Source organism: Tenrec ecaudatus, chromosome 12 (assembly GCF_050624435.1).
Source record: "Tenrec ecaudatus isolate mTenEca1 chromosome 12, mTenEca1.hap1, whole genome shotgun sequence".
Lineage (NCBI taxonomy): Eukaryota > Metazoa > Chordata > Mammalia > Afrosoricida > Tenrecidae > Tenrec > Tenrec ecaudatus.
This window is the reverse complement of record NC_134541.1, coordinates 48,430,449-48,449,976: the sequence shown is the minus strand read 5'-3', so window position 1 is coordinate 48,449,976 and position 19,528 is coordinate 48,430,449. Positions and strand designations below refer to the sequence as shown.

Sequence of the window (19,528 nt, the reverse complement as noted above, 5' to 3'; positions counted from 1 at the left end):
GGAATAAAACAGCACCCATTCCTCACGCCATATAAAAAAAATGAACTGAAGATGTATCAAAGACCTAAATATAAACCACCTAATCATAAAGAATGTTAAGGAAAAAATATGGACAAACTTTAGAACCCTGATAGAGTGCAAAATCCATACTAAAAAACATAATGAAAAATATTCACACTATAGAAGACAAAACAAAGAACTGGAATCTACTAAAAAGACAACATTTATGCATATCAAAAGATCTCATCAAAAGAGTTAGCAGAGAACCTGTGGATTGGGAAAACATATTCACTAATAAAACATCAGATAAAGTACTAATGTCAAAAATCTATTGAAAACTACAATATGTTAACAAGGAAAACACAAATAGCCCAATCAAAAAGTGGTCCCAAAACATGAATAGACAATTTACCAAAGACCCAGGAAGCCAATAACTATATGAAGAAATGCTTGTGTTCATTGGTAATAAGAGAAATACAAATTAAAATAGCAGTGAGATGCCACCTCACATTGACACTTTTAGCAATCTTCAATAAAACAACATAGTAAAGGATGGAGAGGTTGCAGAGAGAACCGAATGCCTTTACATTGCTAATGGGACTGTAGAGCTGCACAACCAGTACTGGAAATCAGTATGACACTTCCGTAAACTAATGCAAATACAAGTACCTTATGTTCCAGTAATCTCTTCTGGGTGGATACCCTAAAGAAATCAAGAGTATAACAAACAGAACAATACACAACAATGTTTATTGAAGAAATTTGCATACTAGCAAAAACATGGTAAATTTGCACTGGAGAGATGGCATTGATGCAGGATCTGCATGAAGAGCTGCTGTGTGGTTACGGGATTTACAGGTGAGAGTGTTGAGTTGGGGCCAGGGGAGTTCTCTTGTCAGTTTTCCTGTGGAGAGTGTAGCCATGCTCATCACTTGTGGATCCCTTTCTCACAGTGCCTGACCTCCCATGACTTATTGGTGGGGTGGCAACTTCCAGTCTATTCCCTCTCCTTTCCCACACCCGTTTGGTGGTGCCAGTATGGGGAGGGGACCCAGGACACCTTATCCCTGGAGAATCTCATAGATGCCTTAGCAGACTCCTGGAAGCAAGGCTGGAACCCACAGCTCAGTGGGCTCCAGGAGATTGTTAGATCTGTTTCTAATTCTCTTTTTGAGGAAGGGAACACAAAACACCTGGAACCACCTGAGGAAATGAATCCCAGCATTTCCAGCTTTCTCAGTAGCTTGCCTGCTGCTGGCTAGGTAGCCTGCAGCATCAGGGCCTAGTTATAGTGCCCTCTGATTGGAAGCCCGCTCTTACCCGGGGCATCTACTAAATTAGCTCATCTCCACCCTAAGACTGCACATAAGGAGTGGAAAGTACTAAGTCACGCAGGACTCCACTGTTATAAGCACAGTAATGGAAGGACTGTGCTCTCCCTACACAATATACAGGGCTGACAAATTGACCCTGGTACATCCAATGTACCTCTCACGTACCCCAACCACCAGAACCCCTGGAACCTGTTCCCTCCACCTCGGTAACACACATTCTCATTTAACTTATCAAATAAAGTCACGTCTCCCATAACCCTCTCCTCCAATTCATTGAAAATTACTATTCTTAACAAAAAGGCTTCCTGATTAATACCACCACTTAAAACCTACTTCTAAACACCTATACCCGAATCCCCCTACACACCCAACTAACACTCTATCCTCATCTATACACAATACATTTTCCAACACCTATCTGACCCTCTCCTAACCTAAAGGACCAGCCCCTCTCCCCTACACATACCAGAGGACTACATAACCCCTCAACTCAACTAAGATGCGATACAAATAATAGCCAACAGCAGCAGCTACCATAAACAATGTAGAGAAACAAAAGTGCACTAATAAAGATAACCCAAACCCTACAGTTTACACAGAAGAAGCAGCCCGTGAACTGCCAGAGACAGAATGCATAAGAATGCTGAAGAGGGCTGTACAAGAAATTAGGGGATCAATCATGAAAACTGATGAAAAAATGGAGATACTAGAATACTGATACTAAAGGGAAATCAAGGAATTAAGTAATGATGTAGCAGAAATGAAGAAAAAATTGAATGCTCTCACCAGTAGAATGGAAGAAGTGGAAAACCAAATTAGTCATCTTGAAGACAACCAAGCAGAATTAGCAAATGAGAGGAACACTCAAACCAAAAGAGCAAAATAATCTGAAGGAAGCCTGAGGGTGATGTTGGGATTGCATGAAGCAAAACAATATTTGCATTATTGGGATCCCCGAGCAGGAAGAAATAAATAAGCCTACAATCAAAACAGTAAGATATTCTTGGGAGAACATCTCCCCAGTATCACAAAGGAGCAAACGATGACAATCCAGGAAGCAGAGAAAATACCAATAAACTTAAATACTCCCAAAAACATTAAGACAGATAGTAATCACATTATCCAATTTCAAGGAAAAGGAGAGAATCATGAGATCAGCTACAGAGAAAAAGCAGTTACATGTAAAATACGCAGATAAGAAGAAGCTCAGACTTCTCCACAGAGACCAGGTCGGAAAGAAGAAATTGGAGCAATGCATTCTGAAAGTTCAAAGACAACAACAACAATCCAAGAATCTTATATCCAGCAAAGCTCTCCATCACATTTGAGGGAAAAATTTAAGTTTTCTGAAATGAGTAAATATTGAGAGAATCCGTATAAATGAAACAAGCATTACAAATATTACTTTCCAGTTCTTTATGTGCCTAAAACTAACACCCACAGCACCCAAACATGAGACCATCACAGAGTGTAACACCACCCGTAAGCCAACACACTGAAACAGTACCCAAAACATTACAGATCCAAGGGAGAAAAGAAGACAAGAAATAACTCCTCATACACACACACACACACACACACACACACACACACACACCACCCTGTAAAAGGAGAAGAAGGGAAAATATCAAACACAAATAGTGTGAGATGACAGCACTTAGTCTACATTTTGTTTTAATTACATTGAATGTTAACAGTTTAAATCCCCCTATTAAAAGACAAAGTGTAGCAGACTGGATTAGACAACAAAAATCCATCAATCTGAGACACATCTAAACTCAAAGACTAAAATAGACTGAGAGTAAAAGGATGGTAAGAAGATTTACCAAGCAAGTGGCAATAAAAACAAACTAGGCAATAAAAACAAACAAAGACAAACACATGGAGACGAAAACTCAATAACACTCTTCTAAATAAAGAATGGGTGTTAGTCCAAATTAGAGATGAAATTAGGAAGTTTCTAGAAAACAATGAGAATGACAATACAACATCAAAAACCTAAGGAATGCAGCAAAGACAGTTATCAGAGGTCACTTCATGGCAATAAGTGCACACACGAAAAAAGAGGAGGCAATTATGGTCAGCACCTTAAGTCAGCACCTCCAGCAGCTAGAACAGAGTCAATGAATAATCCTTCTAACCATAAAAGAAAAGAAATCATAAAAATTAGTGGAGTTAAATGAACTGGAAAAAAGAACAATGAAAAAAATCATCAGAGCAAGTGTTCATTCTTTGAAGGATCAACAAAATCGACAAACCGCTGGCAAACTTAACAAAGGAAATAAGAACGCAGGCATAAATATGTAGAATTAGGGATGAATCAGGGGTAGTCACTACCGACCCTAATGAAATACAAAGATTAATTATGCAGTACTATAAATGATTATATTTCAACAATTTGGAGGACATGGACAAATACCTGGAAAATCACTCTCTCCCCAAATTAATGTATGTGGACATTAAGAAATTGAACAGAAATTGAAATAGACAAGGTCAGCAAGAAACTCCCATCTGAAAAAAATAGCCCTGGTTCAGATGGCTTCACAGGAGAATTCCACCCAGCGTTCTGAGATGACCAGACACCAATCCTACACAAAACCTTCCAGAATGCAGAGAGGGACAGAAAACTCCCAGACTCATTCTATGAAGCCAGCATAACCCTGACATCAAAAATCAGGCAAGGACTCCTCCAGGCTAGGGAATTACAGACTGATATCTCTCATGAAAATATGCAAATATCCTCAACCAAATCTGGGCCAATAGACTCCAACTACCTGTCTAAAATATAATACATCATGACCAAGTGGGATTCATACCAGGGATGCAGTGATGGTTCAACATTTGAAAACAATGTGATTGACCACATCAACAAGACAAAGGAAAAGAACCATATCATCATATCAATTGATGCAGAAAAAGCATTTGATAGCATCCAACACCTATTGCTAGTAGACTCTCAGGAAGATAGGATTTAAAGGGAAAATCCTTAGTACAATAAACGCCATATATGAAAAATCAATAGCCAAGATTATATTCAATTCAGAAAAGCTGAAAACATTTCCACTGAATAAGGGAAACCAGCAAGGATGTCCCATATCCCCACTTCTATGCAACATGTGCTGCTAGTCCTAGCCAATACTATAACAGAAAGGCAAGATATCAAGGATGTACGATAGGGTAGGAAGAAGTAAAACTTCCGCTATTTGCAGATGATATGATTTTATTTATTGAGAATCCTAAGGGGTCCACAACTGGATTGCTGGAAACAATAGAGGAGTTTAGTAGCATAGCAGGACACAAGATTACCAAGCAGAAATCAATCGAAATCTTATGTAACAGTGATGGGAATAGAGAAAAAATATCAAGGAATCAGTACCATTCACAATAACCTTGTAAGAGCTAAAACACCTAGGAATAAGTCTAAGCAAAAGAGCGAACGAGCGGTAGGAAGAAGACCACAGAACATTACTACAAGAAACCAAAAGGGAGCTACCCAAATGGAAGCGTACACCATGTTCAGGATTGTGAAAATGTCAATACTGCCCACAGCAAGCGACAAATCCAATGCAATCCCGATCCAAATCCCAGCATAATTCCTCAAAGAAATGGAAACACTGATTACCAAATTTATATGGATAGGGAGGAGACCCAGGAGTGGCAAAGAACTCATCCAGAAGAAGAATGAAGTACATGGTCTTGCACTACTGGACTTCAAAACCTACTGTATGTACTCAATACAAGCTACCCGAATATCAGCTGAGGCACCTAATTTTCCCACAAAACTGCCTTAAAAATGTGCTGAAAAACTCAGCTTATACTCGAGTATATATAGATGCAGTGCAAAAGTGAAGGCTTCATATATGTCCTGATTGGAGGAGGTGGTATGGGGAGTCTATACGCTGGCTAACATTTTAGGGGATACCTGCTTAATACTCATCCTGAGGGAGAGGGACCATAGAAGATACGAGTGCTATACAAAATGGGGTGAAGAATTTAGATGGTCCCTGGCTATCAGATAAAATAGCATCTGTTGTCTTAAAGGCTTGTCTCCAAGCAAGCAGCCATCTAAATGAGATGTCAGCTAAGTCCACATGGAAGAAGCACACCATCATCTGTCATCAAAGGACTGGAAACCATATAATCCACAATCAGATTATATGGAAGGGGGAATCAGTATTGGAGGCTAAATTGTTAGAATCCAGTGTGCAGAGGGTGATGGATGACAGCGGGAGCCTGAGAGTCATTTGTGGAACTACTTAGGAAATAAGCCTCCGAAGAACTCCCCTATCTAACATTTAGGGGAGGGAGGAAACTCTAAACAGAGCTTGAATGAGGGGAGTAGAGAAGATCGAAGGCATAAATCTGACCTGAACGGTTAACACTTTGTCAGTAGATATTCCCTTTGATGAGGTCTGGACCTAATCGAGTTCCCAAATTTTTTGGTATTTTGGGTTTGTATAGTTTTCTTTGTTTTTTGTTTGTTTCAATTAGAGTGTATCACAGAGGTGTTATATCAGTGGAGATCACCTTCTTGAAGCTGTGTTATATGCTTTTCTGTTTCAGTATATGTAACCTAGATCAATGAACCTAGGGACAGCAAGTAGAAAAAGGGGTTCAGAGGGATGGGGGTACAGTGGCAGAGGTGGGGTAAAAGGGAGACAATGTCAAGGAGTCCATGTTTAAAAAGAATGTCTGGAAATTGACTGTGGTAGCATTTGTACATTCTACTTGACATGATTGAAATATGGAATGATACATGTATTAAATCCCAAGTATTTAAAACAAACAAAAAAACATGGAAGAACCCAAACCCCTGTTCCAGAGGAATGGATAAATGAAGTCTGGTATATTTACACAATGGAATATTATGCATCAATAGAAAACAATAACAACAACTTAAACACTGCAAGGCATGGACAAAACTAGAGAACATTACGTTTACTAAATTCGCTCAATTTTACAAAGATTAGTACTTAATAAAATCATTATTATAAGGTAAACAAAGAAAAAGAAATGTGGCTTATACACCAAAAGGAAAGACTTTGATGACTACAAGCTTGCCAGGCCTGGGGCTGGAACAGAGAGGTGGAAGGGACACAATACTGAAGAGAGAGGGAGGAAGGGTGGGCGTGGAGAAAGAGCGAGAACCACATATAGGGGAAGTTTAACAGGATATTTGATTTTGTTCCTTGATATGGGCCGTGTAAATACATATAGTATACCTCTTTAAAAAGAAAACCCTTCCAGATCCTACATACCTCAAACCTAGACATTTATCTGAGTGGCAAAAAAAAATTAAAAAAAAGAAAAAGAGGAAAAGTAAAACTGACATGGATTTGGTGTGTTTAGTGACCAAAAAAATTCATTAAAAAGAAGAAGATTGAGATTACCCCCCTAGTCATTTTTGGTGGTTCATTGTCAAGCTATGAACAGCTATATCATCTTGTCAAAGTTCTTCCATTAATCGCTTAAGGACGACCCATGCAACAATGGTACAGTCAACTCCTTATAAAAAGTCCTCAAAAGGAATTCCCGGAATGGGTGACAGGTTCCAAGGGATGAACCATGTTTTCGGAGGCATTGAGTATATATCAGCGACTTAAATCTTGCACCTCAGAGGTTGTTGCTAGAGTAGTTATGAACTATTCAGGAAAACTCAAATATTGAAATTTTTGGAACAGGAATAGTTTTGGGGCTTGCAAAAAGTAGTCTATAGTTTAAATTTTGAGTAGTGTAGTGAAACAAAAGAACTAAACCCACTACAGACCAGTCCTACAAGTAAGTTAAAGTTGCCTTACATAGGCAACTTTAAATACACATATTTACAACCAAATTTACAACATGAAAGGAATAGTTGATTTATTAATTGTTCAAGGCAAAAGAATAAATTTCACAAACAACAGAAAAGTTACCCCCAAACAAATTTTATTCGAATTCTCCTATAACAAATATAGCATGAAGGCAACAGCTGTTTAAGTTTTTCAGCAGATGGCACAGATGAAAAGAAACAGTTAGAAGCAGTCCAGCGTTGAAATGCTGGTTTAACAAAAGAGGCACATAGTATCTTATTTAGCAGTTTATAACAGATATCAGAAGACGTTTTTCTGCAAGCAACAGACTACACTTGTTTGCATTAAGTAAAAACATACCTTGATCAAGAAAATTACTTTAAAATTTTCCTTTATATCACAAATGCTAGGGTAAGGCAAATCCTTAATGAATCAAATGATAAAAATCTGATTCCCCAAGAAAATATATCGAAATATTCTGCTAACTTATTTATTTTTCAAAGCAAAGCCGACATATAGAGAAATATCTTTCAAATCAAGTGCACCAAGCAGAACTTTTTATTTCACAAAGTAGCTTTTCAGTCTATCACAGGTTTACAACTAGCTGTGGTGATTAATATGTGACCCAGTATCAGAGATAGTGTTTGGGATGCATTCTTGTCAGTAGCTATGAAAGAGAAGTTGACACGACGGTCATCTATATAGTTACCAGCTTGTGGAAAACCACTTTTGGTTTCTCTTACATTGAGCACCTTTATAATGACAACTATTATGCTGAAAGTCTATTTTAGTCCTCTGTATGCTAAAAGCACTACTATAGAGTGAGTTCTGCCTCCCTTCTGTTACCCTTTATAGCATATAGCCTAATGAATAGTGATAGTTTCTATAATGCCTATTATCGCTATAATTTACTTGAAAGTCACCAACTTTTTGTGACGTATAGAAACCTGTCTGGAAATTAACAGCCAGAATCTAGGAACTTTTCAAATTGATGCCATCATACAACCTGTGTAATGAGAGTGCAATGGGGAGAAAGATTCCCTGTGCTGGGGTGTCTTCCAGAAGGATCTCTGATGCTTTACTAAAATTCCCTTTATTATTTGCTTTAAAGCATTAAATCATATTGCCAAATAGCAACAAAAACATAACAAAACAAAAACACAATCTAATCATAAAACAAAATTTATACAAATTCAGGACTCAGAATCAAAGTATTTACTCTTTCTCCTCTTAGTATACCGTATGCAAAGTTTATATTGTTTTCTTAAAACTTTCAGGCTGAGACCGTCCTCTGCCCATCATTAAAGTGAATGAATAAAATCACTGTCATTTACCAAAATGAGAACACCAGGAATGAAATAATTCCAGGACTGACTATTCCTAGAGACCATAGGTCTCTATCATCTTTAACCATTTTTAAAAAAAGCTTCTATCCTTCTTTGCTTATGGTGTTTTCAGTTGTAATTCATTACTTAGCATGAGTAACAGTAACACTTGGAAGTCATGGGAATTGCTCCATCAGATTGCATCTGTCAAAAGTACTTCACAAGAATGACGGTGGCTTTTAATTAAGTTATAAAGATGACAGGACTTATAGAAACTACCAGTATTCATAAGGTAGAATTTAATCTATTGAATTATTTGAACCTAGTCTTTTGCTTGCTTTTCTAGAAAGCAGTGTATCATGATAGGTGAGGAATACAATGCTTCCATAATGACATGGGCATAATGGCCCTGTGCCAACATCTTGAGATCACTTTGATATGAGCGTGGCTCTGCTGATGGGCAGCTCTGAAGAATTATGGGACGTTAAGCCATATTATTGAAATATAACTTTCTGAGTCACTACCATACCAAATAAATCATCCATGCAACCAATATGTGACCCAATATCATGAAATTAATAAGGTAAACTTTCTCTACAGAAAAATTCAATAATTTCATGGAATACTTAGCAGAGCACCTTTTTATTTGAGGAATACTCAGTTTGATCCATTACTTTCCTCTACCTACCAAGAAATGATATATAAAACTAACTTCTTATTTCTAAAATCATTAGAAGAAGGAAGGTAGATTTTCTTTCTAACTCCCGGCCTCCTCTTGGGCCCAGAACACCTAGTACTCACTACACAGTTAGCATCTCAGGGTGCTAGTGCTCCCACTGATTTTTCTAGTTATAACCAATGGCTTGTCATTTCTAACGTTTTAGAAGGAAAGTAGCCTTAAGAAGAATGAGAAACATCACTTTCCATTGGGGGAGGCATTAAGGCAGAGGAGACAAAGTCTTGGAACCGCAGGAAGCTGTGGGAAGCTGCCATCTTGTTGTGTGAAGGTGGCTGCTCATATCGGATTTGGGATAAGAATTCTTGCCAACTCCTGGCCTCTTGTTGAGAATGCACAGGACCTGGAATTTCTAGTATCTGCCACACAACTAGCACCCTGGGCTACTAGTACTGCTATTCAGCTTTACAATCATAATCCATGGCTTGCGACCGAAGGGGACCAACTATCAAATTAAAGTTGGACCTGGCAGGAGCAAATCATACTATCTAAAGTGAACCTGAAAACTAGAATGCAAACAAAAATTTGAATAGCCACTAACCCCAAACAAGAACCTGTTTTGTGGACAAAGACATCTTGGGCAAAGACAAGTTATTTTATGAAAAGCACATATCCATATATGCTTTTGTGAAAAGCATATACACATAAAGTGTATTATGGGATTATTAATATTTATGGGTGGTTTAGATCCTGAATGCAGTAATTCCCTCTCTTAACTTTTAATTAAAGCACATAGAAAGTTCCTTCCTTTACAATGGGGCAACACAAGGTGGTCTGCAAAAGGAAGCACATGGTAAAAACCTCAGGAAATCAATCAACTCTGTTGAAAGTCAATGCCAACAGAAAGCACCTTCTCCACTCTGGCTAGTAAGAGACCCGCAGGCTGTCATTCCTGACCTACATTGCTTTGTGTGTGTGCTTTGCTCTGCATTCAATCCTGCCTTCATATTTCTTATCAACTACATGGAACCGCTTTACCTCAGGAATAGGTAAAATAGCATTTCAAATTTATAATTGCAGACCTTTTCTGTATTATTTCTGAGGATTTTGTCTGTTTTATATCTTGTATCCTTTGACTCTGGATTATTCTGATGTTGGGTTTGGTGCTTCCTGATATTTACCCTGCAGCTTATCAGAATTTATCTTGATTATGATCCTATGAACAAACCAGTGTTTGACCAACGTTGTGAAATAGCAGACAGCAGAGACAGCGGTCAGAGAACATGTGAGTGCTAGAGCAGGCCAACGGACCCCTGGGGCAAAGTTGTAAGAGGGAAAAACAAAAATTACAAGTACTAAGTCTACAAGATGCATTAACATGGGCCCCCCTCCCCACCCCACCCCCACCAAATTAAAGAGAATTTTTATTTTCTTTTTCGGCAGGTAGAACAAAATGCAGTTTGAGAAATTAGAGCAAAGGGTTTGCCACCCTTCTGTGGGACTTCCCTCTCCCCACCTTGTCCACAGAATGTATCACTGTCTGCCTGCATCCCCCTGAAGACGTTCAGTAACGCTGAGGTCGATCATTTAGTGCCAATTCTCTGTTCCTTTGCGTCATCCCGTGGTCCTGTCAAAGACAGAGAAACTGATAAGCCATCTTCACAATCCTATCAAGAAATATATTTTGAGTAGAACTGTTTAAATTTCACTTGCCCATCACGAGGTTTAGACGTGTTTTCTGTGGTTATCAACCAGCTTTGACTATCTGAACTGTCATTGCTGGTACAGGGACTTTTCAACATACATATTAAAAATTAAAAAAACCTGTGGCTGTTGAGTCCATTCTGAACCGTGGTCTGCTGGGCAGAGTAGAACTGCGCAATCAGGCTTCCAGTGAGATTTGTGTTCCAACTACCAACTTTTCAATTAGCAGCTGAGTACGCATAACCAGTGCGTCACAGGACTCCTGACAACTGAACACCACCATGACCGTACCTGCCACCAAGCGATCAGAACTATAGTGAAGCCACAGGGCGAGCAGAATTTCGCTTTTTGAGTTCCAACATTGCAATTCCTTTGTGGAGTAGAAAGCCTCCTCCTCCTCCCCTGGAGCAGCTGGTAGCTTTGAATTGCTGACCGTATGGTTAGCAGCCCAGCGCCAAACCGTTATACCAAGACACTTCCGGGTTCTTGAGAATATACAACAAAGTCAAGCTAGGAATCACAGGACACACGGACAACTTTCTTCAGGTGATCGAAATGACTAACTCAACTTTCCAGCTTTTTTTTTTTTTTTTTAAAAAGCTTAACTGTTAATCACCTGCCCTTACTTTTTTAATCTATTTGCACACTGTGGTTTTGGGGGATTACAACTTGTTTGTCCTACTGTGGTAGCTTGCATGTTGCTGTGAACTGTGAATTCCTTGTTCTTACCTTTTGAATGCTAGAAGCTACGCAGCCAGTATTTTAAATCCCAGCAAGTGACCTTAGAGGAACAGGTTTTGGCACAACTTCTAGAATAACAGACTATAAAGAAGAAATAAGCTGTCCACTTTGAGGGATTAGCCACTGAAAACCTTATGAATAGCAAGAAAATGTTGTCAGATACAGTGCCAGAAGATGAGCCATTCAGATGGGAAGATATCCAAAATGCAATCGAGGATCAGCTGTCGTATCAAAGTAGAGTCAACAGTAATGATAAAAATGGAGTAAAGCTTGCTGGACTTTCCTTTGCTGCTGGGCATGGTGCACGAGGAGAAGGAACACCTGCAAATAGCAGCCACTGGAACATATGGCCTTGGTCATATCAGCGAAGCTGGAGACTGCATGGTAGATTTTTGTGGGATCAATGACTTCTTCATTGCCAATACTTTTTTTCAACAATGCACATGGTGACTGTACACATGGACCTGCAAACATCCATCAGTAACTGGAACATGGAATGCATACTAAGTATGAATCTAAGATGATAGGAAGTCATCAAAAATGAAACGGAATGCATAAAGATCAATAACCTAGGCTTTAGTGAGCTGAAACAGACTGGTATAAGCCTTTTAGAATCATATGCTTACTATGTCAAGAGTGACAAATTAAAAATTAACAGCTTTACAGTACTGTCTAAAAGAATATTTCAAGATCTAAAGTAAAATGTTATCTGTGATAGGATAGCTTAATGGCTTTAAGGAAAGCCAGTTATATAATATATATTTTATATAATAGATGTATAATTCAACTTTATGCTTTAGCGTTAGTAATAGATGACTGAAGAATTCTACCAAATCAGTCTGAAATTTATCAAACATGCAATCAAGATGCATTGATAATTATCAGGAATTTGAATGTGAATGTTGGAAACAAAGAGGAAGAGGAAGCAGTTGGAAAATATGGCCTTGGTCATATAAATAATGCTGGAGATGGATGATAGATTTTTGTAGGATCAATGGCTTTCTTCATTGCAAATAGTTTTTTTTTCTCCAACAATACAAATGGTGACTGTTCACATGGACCTTACCAGAGAGAATGCACAAATCAAAGCGGCCGTATCTGTGGGACACGATAATAGAGAAGTTCAATATTAGAAGCCAAAAGAGGCTAGGGAATAACGATGAACCAGACTACCAATTGCTCTATGTAAGGTCAGCTTGAAGTTGAAGCAAAGGGAAACACGTCATTAAGTGCCAAAACACAATGTTGAGCATATTCCACCTGGATGTTGAGAATAGTTCAAGGACAGATCTGACATTAATGATCTGAAGACACCTTGAACACAGACCTGACAAGCTGTGGGATGTCATCAAGAACATCATGTAGGAAGAAAATTTTAAAAAATCATGGAAAATACAGGAAAGAAAAGATCAAAGCAGATGTCAGAAAGGACTTCGAATATTGCACTTGAACATAGAGAAACTTAAGCAAATGGAAGAAATGATGGAGTGAAAAAGCTGAATAGACATGTTCAATGGGAAGCTAGAGAAGAAAAGTATTCAAATAAAATGTGCAAAACCCTGGAGCTATGTAGCCAACATGCACATTTCGTAAAACATGTTCAGCGTATCTCAAGATACAAAACAAACAAAAAAGAAGAAAAAATTTAAGCCTATAGTTGCAATATTGAAAGACTATTGACAAAATATTAACCGATGCAGAAAACATTAAAGAAGAGAGAAAGAATGCACAGACTCACTGTAGCAAAAACAAACAAACAACATTTCAAGAGTTGGTGGTACCAAGGAAGAAATACAGTCTGCATTTAAGGTATTGGCTAAAAACAAGCGTTCGGGAATTGGCCGAATACCAATTGAAGTGTTTCCACAAGCTGACGAAGCACTGGAAAAACTCACTTTATGCAAAGAAATTTTGGAGACAGCTACCTGGCCAACCGATTGGGAGAGACCCATATTTGTGCCATTTCCAGAGAAAAATGACCTAACCGAAAGCGGAAATTATTGTACAATATACTTAATATCACATGCAGGCAGGATTTAATTAAAGGTCATTCAAAATAGTTGCAGCAGTACATTGAGAAGGAGCTGCCAGAAATTGGAGCTTGATTCAAAACAGCATGTGGCAAGACCACACTGTTGATGTTAGTTGGGTCCTGAATGAACACACAGAACAACAAAGAGATATTTACGGGGTTTTATTGATTATGCAGCTATTCAATTATGTGGATCATAGCAAACCATGGGTGATATGGAGAAGAATGGGAATTCCAGAACACTTCATTATTTGCATGCAGACGCCATATATTTAACCAGAGGCAGTCGTTCAAACAGAACAAGGGAATACTTACTACAATGGATCCTAGGAAACCTGGTGGTGGAGTGGTTATGCAGTTGGTTACTAACTACAAGGTCAGCAGTTTGAAACCATCAGTTTCTCTCTCCATCGTTGGAGAAAGATAAAGCTTTCTACTCTCATAAAGAGTTGCAGTTTCGGATACTAACAGAAGCAATGAGCTCTTTTTCGCACCAGATGTTATTAATTTGGCAAATGCATTTTTTAGGGCAAAGTTGGATTCTATTGTAGTTCTTTACATCTGAAGTCTCTGGTTTTCAACAATCTGTAAATGGAAAATTAGTAAAGCTTTTTGACCCAAATGCGTGATGGAATTTAATTCCATTTTCACTGAATTAGATCTTCTCCCCCCACCCCCCTGAGGTGCCTCCCTGAAGCTCCATCTGACACGCTTCTGTTCTCTAGGCAGGTTAACTGATAGGAGCTTTACTGTTCAGGAACAATTCCTCTCCCCTGTGAACTTAGGATACGAGGAAAATACACTCTCCCAGGAAGGGAATGTTGACACAGCCGTCTCTTTGGTTCTACACCAAAGGAATATTTCTTCATGGCAAATATATAATAAGAGATTTTCTGGAAAGGATCTTGAAGTAAGTTCTATCTGAATGTTCCCAGGCCACTTAGACTATTTTTATTAACAAGCTGCTTCTGGGAAATAACACCTGGGCTCCAAGAGGAATTTACATTCACCCCCGAGAGCGAGTGCAGTGCGATATCTTCCATCGGTCATGTTTCAGGATCCCATTTGAAAGCAATACAGCTATGGTGGCAAATACTGTAATTAGTCCTTATAATCAATTATAGCACTGATTTGTATTCAACTATCCAATAGAATTAGTCCTTATCATCAATTATAGCAATGATTTGTATTCAACTATGCAACAGAAACCCATTTCCCATCACTAAGTCATCTACCACTAACTCTTCCACCAATAATAACAAAACAATTGCATTATAATTTTATTTTTTCAAGAACGACATCTATCTGTGTGAGAAATTTTTACTCAAAGGCATCAATTCTCACTTATATATCCTGCTGTATTCCTACTTCTAGGTGCAATATTTTTTCTTCCTCTGAATAAATTATGTTAAATTCAAGTTTAACAGAGTGGCTGGATTAATTTCTACAACACATTTCAAACCAAATGATATTAAACCAAGAGTGACTCAGTAAGAGCCAATCACCTACAAGCATTTTAATGGTTGTTTGATCCAACTGAAGTACTAATTATTCTTATTTGATCACATATGTAGGAAATCTATTTTAACTTAGGATGAAATGAAACTGGAAGTAGAAGATGACGCCTGCGGCACAAACTGCATGGGGTGGGATATTGTAGGGATAAATTGAAAATACTCTGGAGTTTAAAAATATGCATTTAAAATATATTTGGTAAGTGACTAAGTAGAAGAGAGCATTGGGTCTAGACAATCCACATTGCAACACTCAATCAGCTATGTAAATGCAAGCAAATCAACTTCTCAAAGAGTTAATCAAATCTAATAACTCCAGCTGATGATATCTGGACTAATGTTCCATTATTGTGTCCTGTAAAAGTTTTTTAAATTAAATTATTTGAAGTATATATGCAGACTTTTGAAACTAACTTAGATTTTAAAAATAAGCTGCTTGATCCCTTAACAACGACTGTTGTTAATATTCTAGGGCAGTGGCTCTCAACCTTCCTAAGGCTGCGCCCTTTAATACAGTTCCTCATGTGGTGGTGACCCCCAACCGTACAATTGTCTTTGCTGCTACTTCATCACTGTAATTTTGCTACTGTTATCTTTCGGCGACCCCTGTGAAAGGGTCGTTCGACCCCCAAATGGGTTGTGACCCACAGGTCGAGAACCGCTGTTTTAGATTATTTAATCTGAGCATTTTCACATATCTTTCATATATACACACACACAATTATAACATGAAGCTAAAACCATAACACAAATTATAGAAAATAACATACAGTAACATTCTTAGTTTATAAGCACTATTCAAATATAGGTGATATAACTTTAACTGTAGTTTTAATGTTTTATTTCTTTAAAATAAAGATCATGAAGAAATGTTCAAAATAGTTTCTCTTCCTTCCAAGAGGTAACCAATCTCCTTACATGTGTGAATCAACAACTAACATGTTTTAATACTATTACACATGATTGTACAAACATACATATGCGGTATACAGTGTGTAGTGTTATGTTGTATATACTATATAAATACACAAATACTAATTCCATTTCACATGTTAGCCACCCACTAAGTATTAGTATTGTTTTCACAGTCTATTCATGCTCATATTTGCTGTGCACTCACTATTTTTCTTGACTTACAATTGTTCCATGCATTACTATCCATCCTCATTCACTTTTCTTCTTACTATTTTATATGCTTCAGTATTTTTTATAAAAAAATATGAAGAGAAAGCTTTCTGCCTTTTCTCGGAAAATATACGGTAGCTGGTACAGAACTTTACTGAAAATTATTTTTCTCAATTTTTGAAGAGTCAATATTGTTCCTTTTTGTTCTGATAATTTTTCTAGCTTTTATTTAATTGTTATTCTTGAGAACATAGCAAAACATATACCAATTCAAACGTTTTTACAAGTGAAATATAGTAACTTTGATTACATGCCTTGAATTTGATTACATGCCACCCTCCTTTCTCCACTATAACATAAATCCACTGTTTCTTATGGTTTCTAGCTAAGTTTTCCAGCTGTCCTTGTCCATTTGATCCTATAAAGGAAGCTCTTCAAGCAGCATAATGCTCAAAGCAGACCTTTTTTATTAGCTAAGTTAAACGATTGTTTAGTTTTAAGATTTCTTCCAGGGATATTTTTTGATCTAACCTTTAAGGATTGTCTCCTTCCAATAGTTTCAGGGCTGTATCCAGAAAGTCAAGTGTCTATGAGGATTTGAAATTATGTTCCATATTTTATTTTTTCCATCCGATCTTCTATGGAATTTTTTAAAAATCACAACATTCAGTAATGGCTACTGGGCACCATTCTGTTCTTCTGGTAAAGGAGGCAGTTGCTCATGGCGGCAATTAACCATATACTTCTTATCTTTCTGTTTATGACTCTTGCTTTCTATGGTCCATGTGAATAGAGACTAGTTTTTGTGTCTTGGATGGGCATTTGCTAGTTTTTAAGATTAGAGGAACTAGTCAACAAGGCAGGAAGTACAACAGAAGCACCGAACACATTATTGGCTTCATTAAGTTGTGAAACCATAATCCTAAACCTTCCAACTCAGGAACAAAATTCTATACACTGGCCCTGTCGCTGTTTGTGTGTGTGTGATTGTTGTAAGTATATCATACATTTTTTCAAATTTAACCTTCAATAAATGTGCAAATTTATCAACAGCAATTATGATAGTTGGCTGTGCAACACTAAATCTAATTGATATCACTTTTTACTATCCCTGTACTTGCCCATTAACACTAACTCCCATGCCTGATAGCCACTAGTAAACTTTGGTTTCTGTACATTTGCCCTTTCTTCTATTTTTACATAAATTAGATCACACAAATGTATCCTTTTGTGATTGGTTTACTTCATTGAGGATGATATCTTCAAGCTACATCCATGTTCTGGCATGTGTCTAGACTTCCTTTCTCGTATTTCATGAAGAGCATTACATTGGATGTGTGTACCATATTTTGTTTATCCACTCATCAGTTGATGAATTTTTAAAATCTTTTAGCTATTTTGAGGAATGCTGCAAAAACATTAATGTTTAAGCTAGTCTTTTCCATGTAGGAGAGGAGTGGGGTCTTCGATTCCTGTAAAGCAGCGAATTATTTAATATGGCTTTGCTAGCTATACTTTACGTTACTCCGATCAAGTAACCTTCCCTCTCGTGACTTCAGGTAAGACATTTGGTGGTGGTGGTGGTGGGGACATCCTGATTGGATTACATGCTTCCACTATGAGTAGCCGTTAACAGGGATCATTATGATTGCCATCCAACTGGGCATAAAATCAGCTATCTCCGAAGCAGGAAAGGGGTTGGGGGGTCTCACTATCGGCAAGAGAGTAGAGCGAGGAGTGGAGTGCATCCTTTGGAATTGGCGGTTCCTGTGGATTGGACCTCCTTAACCTGGGACAGATGAAGACACGGTGGCACCAGAGGAGTGGTAGAGCAGCAGCAAGAGCAGAAGTAAGAGCTAGAACAGAACCATGGACTCCGGATGGCACCGAGCAAGGAAAGCTGAGTGCTTTGGGGCAGGAGATTGGCCCTGGGGATTTAACCGGGGGAGTGAGAGTTGAGTGCCTTCAGGCTGAGGTTTTTGGAAGAACAGCATGCTCTTTGGGCACTTAAAAGAGCTTCGTAACAGCGCCCAAGCAGAAGAGAGGCCAGGCCATTGGGCTCGGGGCCAGAGAGAGACCTGCCTTTTGGCAAAACAAAGAAAAACCGTCCTTACTGAAAAACTGTATCCTGAGCATTTCTCATATACATGGTAACCTGTTGACTTCTCTAATAGACTCCATAAGCAAAAGCATTATCTGTAGTTTCCTATGATCATTGTAATGAATTATGAAACAGCATAAAAGTAGAGATGTGACAGAGAACTTCTTTTCTCCTTTCTATATGCTCTTGATATATTTTATTAGGGGCTATCTAATATTACATTTAAGCGCTTATATTTATTATATTCTAGAATAAGTTGATACCAATTTAACCTCGGTAACACACAAGAAATTCAATACCAATACCATTTCTCTCCCCTTTTGATGATTTTACTAATTATTTCTTTATATTCCATGTGCTTTTAACATATGTCTTGTCTTTTACATATTTGGCTATTTAAAAACATGAAGGACAAAATAATGAGAATTACAAAGTATGTATACCTGGCTACTAGTACTTATATTTGTCTATATATTTCACGTTATTAAGGATCTTTCTTTTTATGTATATATTTGAATTTCTTCCTAGTTTTTTTTACTTCTCATCTACAGAACTTATTCTAGTGGGTTTTTTTTGTGGGACCCCAAAGCAAACTCCCTGCTATTAAATAGTATGGTAGATATAAACTCTGTAGTTTGGGAACACTATAATCCCACTATCATTCTTGAAGGATATTTGTTGTGGATATGATAGTCTTGTTTGGGATTGCTTTTCTTCCTTTCAGCATGTGCATTTGGAATGGTTACTCTGAACTTTGCGTGACTTATGATTCTTTTGTGGGTATTTGGTCTTCGAGGGTCTTAACCTTTTCAGTGTTCTCCTATAAATAGTGTTTTTGCCTACCCTATTTTTGAAAGAAACTCTTAGATGGGAGGAGTCTTTGGACTTTGCTTACAATTCCCTCTCCTTCTTAGTGAAAACTTCTTCCTCACTCCCAGTTTATATAGCATTCAAATGTTCTAAATCTTGTTTAGTAACTTTTCAGCATCTCCTAAATTCGCCATAGAACCCACCATGGGCAGTCTGTTTACCAGTGGGTATCACCATTCAGGAGAGACATTGTGAACGAATCAACTTTTCCAACCAGCAGTGAAGTTTCCATCTCTCTGGTTATCACTTTCTTCTCTTTATTTCAGAGTCACATGTTTAGTCTCAAAAACCACACCGTGACTGATTCTCTGTTTATT

At 37.9% G+C, this 19,528-nt stretch overlaps 1 protein-coding gene across 1 annotated transcript in view; it reads right to left on the bottom strand.

The window, feature by feature from the left end:
* Nucleotides 1-10,556: 10,556 nt before the first annotated feature.
* Nucleotides 10,557-19,528, bottom strand: part of LOC142422460 (ADP-ribose glycohydrolase MACROD2-like) — a 971,437-nt gene continuing 962,465 nt past the window's right edge. The window contains exon 13 of the mRNA XM_075527841.1: nucleotides 10,557-10,751. The gene's annotated coding sequence lies outside the window, so the exon portion shown is untranslated. The remainder of the gene's footprint in view (nucleotides 10,752-19,528) is intronic.